A 9,465-nucleotide genomic window follows, 5' to 3' on the forward strand; every position below is an offset into this window, starting at 1 on the left:
AGAATTTTGAGCATTACTTTGCGAGCATGTGAAATGAGTGCAATTGTGCAATAGTTTGAACATTCTTTGGCATTTCTCTTCTTTGACACTGGAATGAAAACTGATCTTTCCCAGTCCTGTGGCCACTGCTGAGTTTTCCAAATTTGCTTGCATATTGAGTGCAGCACTTTCACAACATCATCTTTCAGGATTTGAAAGAGCTCAGCTGCAATACCATCACTTCCACTAGCTTTGTTTGTAGCTATGCTTCCTCAGGACCACTTGACTTCACACTCCAGAATGTCTGGCTCTAGGTGAATGATCACACCATCATGATTATCTGGGTCGTTAAGATCTTTTTTGTATAGTTCTTCTGTGTATTCTCGCCACCTCTTCTTAATATCTTCTGCTTCTGTTAGGTTCATCCCATTTCTTTCATTTATTGTGCCTATTTTTGCATGAAATGTTCCCTTGGTATCTCTAATTTTCTTGAAGAGATCTCTAGTCTTTCCTATTCTACTGTTTTTATCTATCTCTTCGCATTGTTCACTTAGGAAGCCTTTCTTATATTTCCTTGCTATTCTTTGGAACTCTGCATTCATACAGGGATTTCTTTCCTTTTCTCCTTTGCCTTATGCTTCTCTTCTTTTCTCAGCTATTTGTAAGGCCTCCTTAGGCAGGTATTTTGGCTTTTTGCCTTTTTTCTTCTTGGGATCATTTTGATCACCACTTCCTGTACAATGTCACCTCTGCCCATAGTTTTTCAGGCACTCTGCCTCTCAGAGCTAATCTGTTAATATTGGGGTACATGCATCTTTTTTCAATTTTGGTTTCCCTAGGGTGTATGCCTAAGAGTGGGATTGCTGGGTCATATGGTAGTTTTATTCCCATTTTTTAAAAAGAAATACTATTTTCCACAGTAAGTGTATAAATTTACATTCTCACCAGTAATGCAAGAGGGTTCCCCTTTTCTCCACATCCTTTCCATCATTTATTGTTTGTAGACATTTTTTTTTCTTTTTTTAAAAATATTTTATTGGTTTTGCCATACATCAACATGAATCCACCACAGGTACACACGTGTTCCCCATCCTGAACCCTCCTCCCTCTCCCCTCCCCGCACCATCCCTGTTTGTAGACATTTTAATGATGGACATTCTGACTGTTGTGAGGTGGTATCACACTGTAGTTTTGATTTGCATTTCTCTAATAATGAATGATGTTGAGAGTTTTTTCATGTGTTTCTTAGCCACCTGTATGTATCAAAAGTGCTTCTTGATGAAGGTGAAAGACAGGAGTGAAAAAGCTGGCTTAAAATTCAACATTCATAAAATGAAGCTTATGTCATCTGGTGCCATCACTTCATGGCAAATAGATGGGGATAAAGTGGATATGGTGACAGACTTTATTTTCTTTGGCTCCCAAATCACTACAGATGGTGACCACAACCATGAAATTAAAAAATACTTGCTCCATGGAAGAAAGGCTATCACAAACCAGGACAGCATATTAAAATGCAGAGATATCACTTTGCCGACAAAGGCCCATATAGCCAAAGCTGTGTTTTTTCCAGTAGTCATGTATGGATATGATAGTTGGACCATAAAGAAAGACGAGCACCAAAGAATTGATGTTTTCAAACTGTCTTGCTGGGGGTGACTCTTGAGAGTCCCTTGGACAGCAAGGACATCAAACCAGTCAATCGTAAAGGAAATCAACCCTGAATATTCATTGGAAGGACTGACGCTGAAGCCAAAGCTCCAATACTTTGGCCACCTAATGCAAACGGTTGAGTCTTTGGAAAATACCTTGATGTTGGGAATGACTGAGGGCATGGGAAGAATGGGGAGAATGGGGAAACAGAGGATGAAATGATTAGATGGCATCACTGACTCAATGGACATGAGTTTGAGCAAACTCTGGGAGACAGTGAAGGACAGGGAAGCCTGAGCTGCTGCAGTCCATGGGGTCGCAAAGAGTCAGACATGATTGAGTGACTGAAAAAGAACAACAACAAATGTCCAGTAGTGGAGTTGGCTGCCTTAAGATTACTGAATTGAATTTCCCATTACAGGTTTCAGCGACATATCTGTCAGGCATGAAGTAGGATTCTTCCACTTCCCAGGTGGTGCTGCTAATGGTAAAGAACCCATCCGCCAATGCAGGAGATGTAAGAGATATGGGTTCGATCCCTGGGTCAGGAAGATCCTGGAGGAGGGCACGGCAATCCATTCAAGTATTCTTGCCTGGAGAATCCCATGGACAGAGGTGCCTTGGAGGGCTATGGGGTTGCAAAGAGTCATACATGACTGAAGCTACTTAACACACACCATTGGAATATTTAATATTCTACCAGTGTTATTACTGTATAACCCAACTGTTGAATATTCTGAGAAAAGCCATACTCTAATGCATACTAGATGTACAGTAAAAGGATAACATTATTAGATCACTAGAAATGAAAAAAAAAACTTATGTCTTTAACAATCATGAACGTAGGCTCAACAGGGTGATCTGAGTACCAGCACTTTCACATATTATACATCTCCTGAGCTAGCAGTCCCATGAAAAGGCTGAAGACAACCCTGCTATTTTCCTAGAAAAATGATGAGAAAGTTTTAGCACTTATAAGTGTTGCTGACTGATGAGATAAGTGTAGAGAAAAGTATTTATTTTTGAGGGTCTGAAATCATTTTTGTTTTTTTTTATACCAGTGGAATCCAATTACACTCATCTCAGCTACATACTGTGTCTCTCCCATTTCTCTTCTAATCTTCTCAATGTTTACTGTTTACCCATTTATGATTTTTGATGATTGCTACACTATTTGGTTTGAGAACAGTTGATTTTAACTCTGGGGAGGTTGACTCCTAAGATAGTATCCTTTCATCAGGCCAGTGGTTCTTTGCCTATTTCAGTCTGTGGGATTGTTCTGGTGGGCTTATATTCAATAATCAGCTCATCTGGGAAGAGCTCACCTCCTTAATGGTTCTCAATGCCTCCTCTCCATTTTGGTTGTCATATCTGTGTTCATTTACAATTTATATCCACACGTCTACCCTTCCAACTAAAATGTAGTAAAATCACATGACATGGCAAAGAAATCTTTGCATTATTCATTACAACATTTGTTACATGGGTTTTAAATTACTAATATTTTTGTCTTTCTTCCTCAGTAGTTGTGAATTTCAGGGCAAGAGCTATGGCTTCATTTTTGTATCCTCATTGCCCCATTCAGTGTTTGGTAGAGAGTGGGTTCTCGATGTGTAGCTTAAGTGAACAAAGCTACCAAAATGTTTAATATATAGTGAGTATAGAATGCTCTAGACAATATAGTTTAATACTTAATCAAAGGTCATTTGCCCAGCATAATATGCCTGAAAAAAGGCCTATAAGAAGGATAAAGAATGGCTCAATTTTGTTTTAAAAACCAGGTTAGATGCAGAAGAAAGTTTCTTTTGGTCACATTATAACAGTGAGTTTGTCCAAAATTTTATGTAACTATGAGTTGTTTTCCTGAATCATTCACAACGGTTAAGAATTTTATAACTATTTATGATTATAAAATACATGTACTTAAGTAAATGTGTAAATTTTAAACTTCTAAATAACTTTTAGATCTTTGAGAACAAAAATGTTTATGAACATAGTCTGGAGATAAATTAGGAGTCTAAACAGACTTAAAAGAAAGCTGGAGACAAAAAAGGCAACAAAGGATAAAATAGATACTATAAGGCATAAAAAGTTATTCTATGACATTTTTAATGACTTTAAAGTAACATTGTTTTTTTGTTACATAAAAAATAACCGAAAAATTTACATGTACCAACAAGTGAAAAGAAGAACACAAAAATCACTTGTAGAATTATCACACAAAAATAATTGTGATTAACAATTTGGTATATAGCTTTCTAGTTTTGTTTTACTTAATAATAAAAATTATTATAAAAATAATGGTATAATCAATATAATTAAAGAGCTGCGTTAATTGTGACTTAAGGAGAAAGCAATTTTATTCATTCTCACTATTCATTAAACTCTCTTTGTGGAATAGCTTTTGCTCCTTGATGAAATCTTGAATGGATGTGATATACTCTTACATGTTTATTGTTGTTGTTCAGTCCCTAAATGTTAAATTTAATATAATAACCACTCAGCTCTAAACTCTCACAAAATTTAAAGCTTCTCCCTGTCTCCAGTATGGATCTATTCCAAATGGTACTTGGAAAGGCACAGCCAGCTTCTTTATTTTTCTGTACTACTGTTTTCTGTACTACTATTCCTTCTTCTATAATCTCTAAGCTGCATCTACCTTCTTCAGGGTTGAAGTTTGTGGTGGAATGTGTGTATGAAGTAGAGGGAAGAGATAAAGAGAAGAGGGCCTTACTTGACTGATACAGTTGTAGATATTATGTTATGCTTGTGTTGGAGCAGATTTCAAATGTTGAATATTCTTGAGAAGTTATTCATCACTGCCTGTCTCATCTACTGTTCTCTTGATACATACAGTTCTTCCTTTGTTTGACCACTTATAATGTTGCTTTTAGTCCTATGGTTACTAGCAGTTCTTTTCTCTACTCAGGTAACCTTGCTATTCTAAGTAGACCTTTCTTTGATTAAAGAAAACTCAAGTCCAAATCCATTCCCTGATATCAGTTCTGGTCTTCAGGAAACAAGCATGAACCTTTATCTGCTAAATTCTACAAGTTTAAGCCATTCTGCAAAGCATTTCTGCTATCTAAGGGATGAAACTCAAGTCCCCACAAATTCCTATCTTTACGTTTCCTAGGCAAGGGACAGATGCCTATCTTTACCACCCCCCCCCCCACCTCATTCAATGGGATACATATAAAATTTCCAAATTATTCCACTGAAGCCTCCCTAACATAGTTTGAAATAAGGGGAAACAAACTCCCCACTTCTCTTTGGGTTTAGGGGGAATATGCAAGGTACATTGAAAACTTTCTCTAGCTAGATTTTTACTGGAGAATGATGTCACCAAGATAGAAACATAGATTGTTCCCAGCTTTACTTCCCTTCACAAGAAAAACAATTAACAGCTATTTATTGATAAGACACTACTGAGAAAATCCTATAATATGGGGGTGAGGGTGAATCATTCTTCTGTATCACAGAGACCAAGACAGAATACATTAGAGGAGTAGGAGGAACAGCTACACACTGACAGCCTTGTCCTCCCCAAGATCAGCACAGCACCATACCAGTCTGCTTTGAGTCCATAGCTCCTCCAGTGGAAAGAGAGTCCAGGGTGGACAAAGAGCTCTCCCAGAACCATGTGTAGCTTCTTGGGAGTCCCCACTCCAGTTTTGCCAAATGGAGATTGTGGGAAAATCTACAAGGTTTACCCACTGGAAATATGATTATGATGAAAGGGAGAGGAGCTTGCAACAACCAGCACTGGGATCCTAGCATTACTGAATTCCTGCTTTCAGCTCCCAAGTAAGAGTCCCAACCAGTGGCTTTGTTTATCTGCATAGCCATGGCCGTGGCACAGTCTGGTCAGGAAAGTTGGTAAGGCATAGTTCTGCTTGATTTGAGTCCTGAAATGAAGAGCCTTGCTAGTCCTGTAGATTGGTCCACCTCCCCAATCATCCAGCAGGACAGCTGAACCATAGCCCTGCCAATTGCTGAGTGTAGCTCCAAGCCCCACCCAACCAGAAGGCCTGCCTGGGACATCTGGAAGCTGCAACATGCTCAGGATGGAGAATATAGCAGATAGAGCAAACTGTCCACAAAGCAAAGCCAGTGACTCTGTTCAGTCAAAGAACTTAGGGTATAGATAGGCTTGAGTCAGGATTACAAACAGTATTGTGGCGGGTGGGGAGGAGGGAGCCAGTTCTGCCCAGGCAGTGCAAAAACTTATAGCCCACCCACTGCTGAGTGTAGCTCCTGGGGCTGCACCCTGGAACTTCTGGTATCTTGCTAGGAGCTAGCCCACCTGCTCTACTTGGGCAGGGCAAATAATTCATAACCTCACCTACTGCTGAGTATAGTACCCAGCCACAATCACCTAAGAAACCTGATCAGAAAATACAGACAACTATGGAACCAAACTACAGCTTCACTTGGGCAGAGAACCAAGCCAACAGTCCTATCTAACTGTTCTAAGCCAATGGCCTCTCCCTAACTTCAGAGCTCAGGCAGTGGTCTCATCCCAAAGCAGACCCTGATAGCAAGCCCCTCCTACCCAAGGATGTTACAAGCAGATGCATACAGGAGCCCAAATTGAGATGACTGGTGAAGAGCTGTTTCTGCCAAAGCAAACCTGGAAAGTCTGGAAAAGAATAACACTTACTCATATGTGCAGATACCAATATAAGGAATCAAAGATCATAAAACATCAGGTTAATTTTTGAGTCTTTTGTCATTTACAGTTATCGTTTGATGCTTTTGAAAATACACTTCATCTTCAAGGAGATGGAAAAGACTCTGGCAAGTACAGGTTTCAGTTAACTTTAAGATTTTAAAACTAAACTGGTTAAGAGTTTCCAGAACAAATGGAAAAACTGGATTCAAGCAAAATAAGAAATAATAACATGAGACTGAATGAACTGACGAGGATGACTATAATTTTTATAACATTTTGGACAAAACTGATGGTTCTTTAATTTTTTCCCCTAGATTTAAGAAAATGTTTTTTTATTTCTCTTAACTATGACTTGGAGCAATTTGGTAAAGTGTAAATTTGTGAACAAAATAAAGCAATTAATTTTTCTCCCTAAAAAAAAAAAAAAAAAAAAAAAAAAAAATCAGGTTAACATGGCACCACCAAAGGAAACAAAGTTCCAAAAACTGACCCTAAAGACATGAAGATCTTTGAACTATCAGACAAAGTAATCAAAATAGTCCCCTTAAACATGTTTAGTGAACTACAAGAACACACAGATAGACACATAAAATTAAGAAAACAATGCAAGAACAAACCAAGAACTTTAACAAAGAAACAGAAATTAAAAAATCCTAGAGCTAAAAAACAGAATGACTTAGCTAAGTAATTCAACAGAAAGCTTCAACAGTAGACTCAATTATGCAGAACAATCAGTGACCTAGAACACAGGACATTTGAAATCATCCAGTCAGAGGAACAAAATGAAAAAAAAAAAAAAGAATGAAGACAGCCTAGAGAAAAAAAGACAACCTCTAGAACCTATGGAACACAATCAAAAGAAATACCTTTTTTATGGATAGTCCAGAAGGAGGACAGAAAGAGAAAGGGATAGAAAGTATATTTAAACCAGTAATGTATGAAAATTTCCCAAACCTGGGGAAAGAAGAGGAGATCCAGATCCTTGAGGCCCAAAGGACCCCAAATAAGTTGAACTTGAATTGGACTACACAACTTCATATTATAATTTATTAAAAAAATCAAAGAAAAAGAGAATTTTGAAAGCAGTAAGAGAAAAGAGAGACGTTACATTCAGTGGAACTCCCAAAAGACTAGAGATGTATTTCTTAATAAAAACTTTTCAGGAGAGAGTGGGATAAAATATTCAAAGCATTTAAAGAAAAAAATCCCTGTCAACTAAGAATTCTATACGTGGCAAAACTATTCTTCAGAAATGAAGCAGGGATAAAAACTTTCTTAAACAAACATAAGCTTAGGGTGTTCATGCCATTAGATCTGTCTTATAACAAGAAATATAGGGAGTTTTTTTGAGTTGAAATAAAAGGATACTAATGAACAGCAAAAAAAAAAAGTTGCATAAAACTCACTGGTAATGAAAATATATAATCAAAGTTAGATTCTATAATATGGTAATGGTGATGTGTAATTTACTAACAATTCTATTTTAAAAATCAAAGAACAAATTTATTAAACACAACCATAGCCACAATTATTTGTTATTGGTTACACAGTAAAAGAAATGTGCAAACTGTAACATCAATAACCTAAAAAGTGAGGGGAAGAAGAAGTAAAAGTAAGATTTAGGTATGCTATCAAAGTTCAGTTGGTATCAGTTTAAAATAAAATATCATAATTTTAGGAGGCAGTCTTAAGATGGCAGAGGAATAGGTTGGGGAGACCACTTTCTCCCCCACAAATTCATCAAAAGAACATTTAAACGCTGAGTAAATCCCACAAAACAACTTCTGAATGCCATCAGAGGACATCAGACACCCAGAAAAGCAGCCCATTGTCTTCAAAAGGAGGTAGGAAAAAATATAAAAGACAAAAAGAGAAACAAAAGAGGTAGGGATGGAGCTCCATCCTGGGAAGGGAGTCTTAAAGAGAACTTTCCAAACACCAGGAAACACTCTCACTGCCGAGTCTGTGGCAAGCCTTGGAACCACAGAGGGCAACATAACCAGGAAGACAAATAAATAAATAAATAAACACCACAGATTATGTGCCCAATGGTAACTCCCCCAGTGGAGAAGCAGTGCAGATGCCTGCATCTGCCACTAGCAAGCAGGGGTTGGGCAGGGAGGCGAGGGCTGCATTGCTTAGAGTAAGGACCGGGGCTGAAGGCCCCAAGGGCAATCTGAGGGAACTAATTTGGGCTAGCAAACCTGACTGTGGGATAGCTACCATGCGAAAAACCCTAACCTAAGACACCACCAGGCCCGCTCACAGAACAGAGGACTGAACAGAGCTCGTTGGCTGCAGACCATCCCCCTCCTGTGACAGGCAGACAGAGCCGGAAGGGGGCAATCGTGGCCTCAGAGAGGCATTATCTACCAAACTGCAAGCAGGCTTCGTTGCTAACTAAGACTTCTTGGGATTCTGGACGGTCAACATCCGCCTGAGAAGGTGCGCCAGTTGTACACCCAGAAAACCGAGCGGCAGGGATGGGGGAGGCAATAAGTCACAGCAACCTCCCTCACCAAACATCTGATCACCTACCTGAGCTGCTCGGACCTGGGAAGGGCATAAAACACAGGCCCAACAGAATCTGTGCCTCTGAGGACTACCTGAGTACCTGAACCTGAGCAGCTTAGACCTGGGAAGTGCATACAACACAGGGCTGGCCTCAGACAGTTCCCGGTAGAGCAACCTGGAGCCTAAGCAGTGTGGACAGGGAAAGCACACACGCCATGAGCAGGGGCAAAGCCAGTGTGGCTGAGACACTGTGAGCACACGCCAGTGTTATTTGTTTGCAGCGTCCCTCCCTCCCCACAGCACAACTGAACAAGTGAGCCTAAAAAAGTGTCCACCACCGCCCCCTTGCGTCAGGGCAGAAATTAGACACTGAAGAGACCAGCAAACAGAAGAAGCTAAAACAGAGGGAACCGCCTTGGAAGTGACAGGTGCAATAGATTAAAACCCTGTAGTTAGTACTGACTACATAGGAAGGAGCATATAGATATTGAAAAATATAAGCCGGATCAAGGAAGTATCTGAAAATGAACTGACCTGACACTGCCCACAACAACACCAGAGAAAGTCCTAGATATATTTTTACTATCATTCTTTAATTTTTAAAATTTTTAAAAAATTTTAAGTCTTCTATTACTCCTTTAATT

This window comes from Bos grunniens, chromosome X (assembly GCF_055505025.1).
Source record: "Bos grunniens cultivar Pamir isolate PY7600 chromosome X, Bosgru_T2T1.0, whole genome shotgun sequence".
Taxonomy (NCBI): Eukaryota; Metazoa; Chordata; class Mammalia; order Artiodactyla; family Bovidae; genus Bos; species Bos grunniens.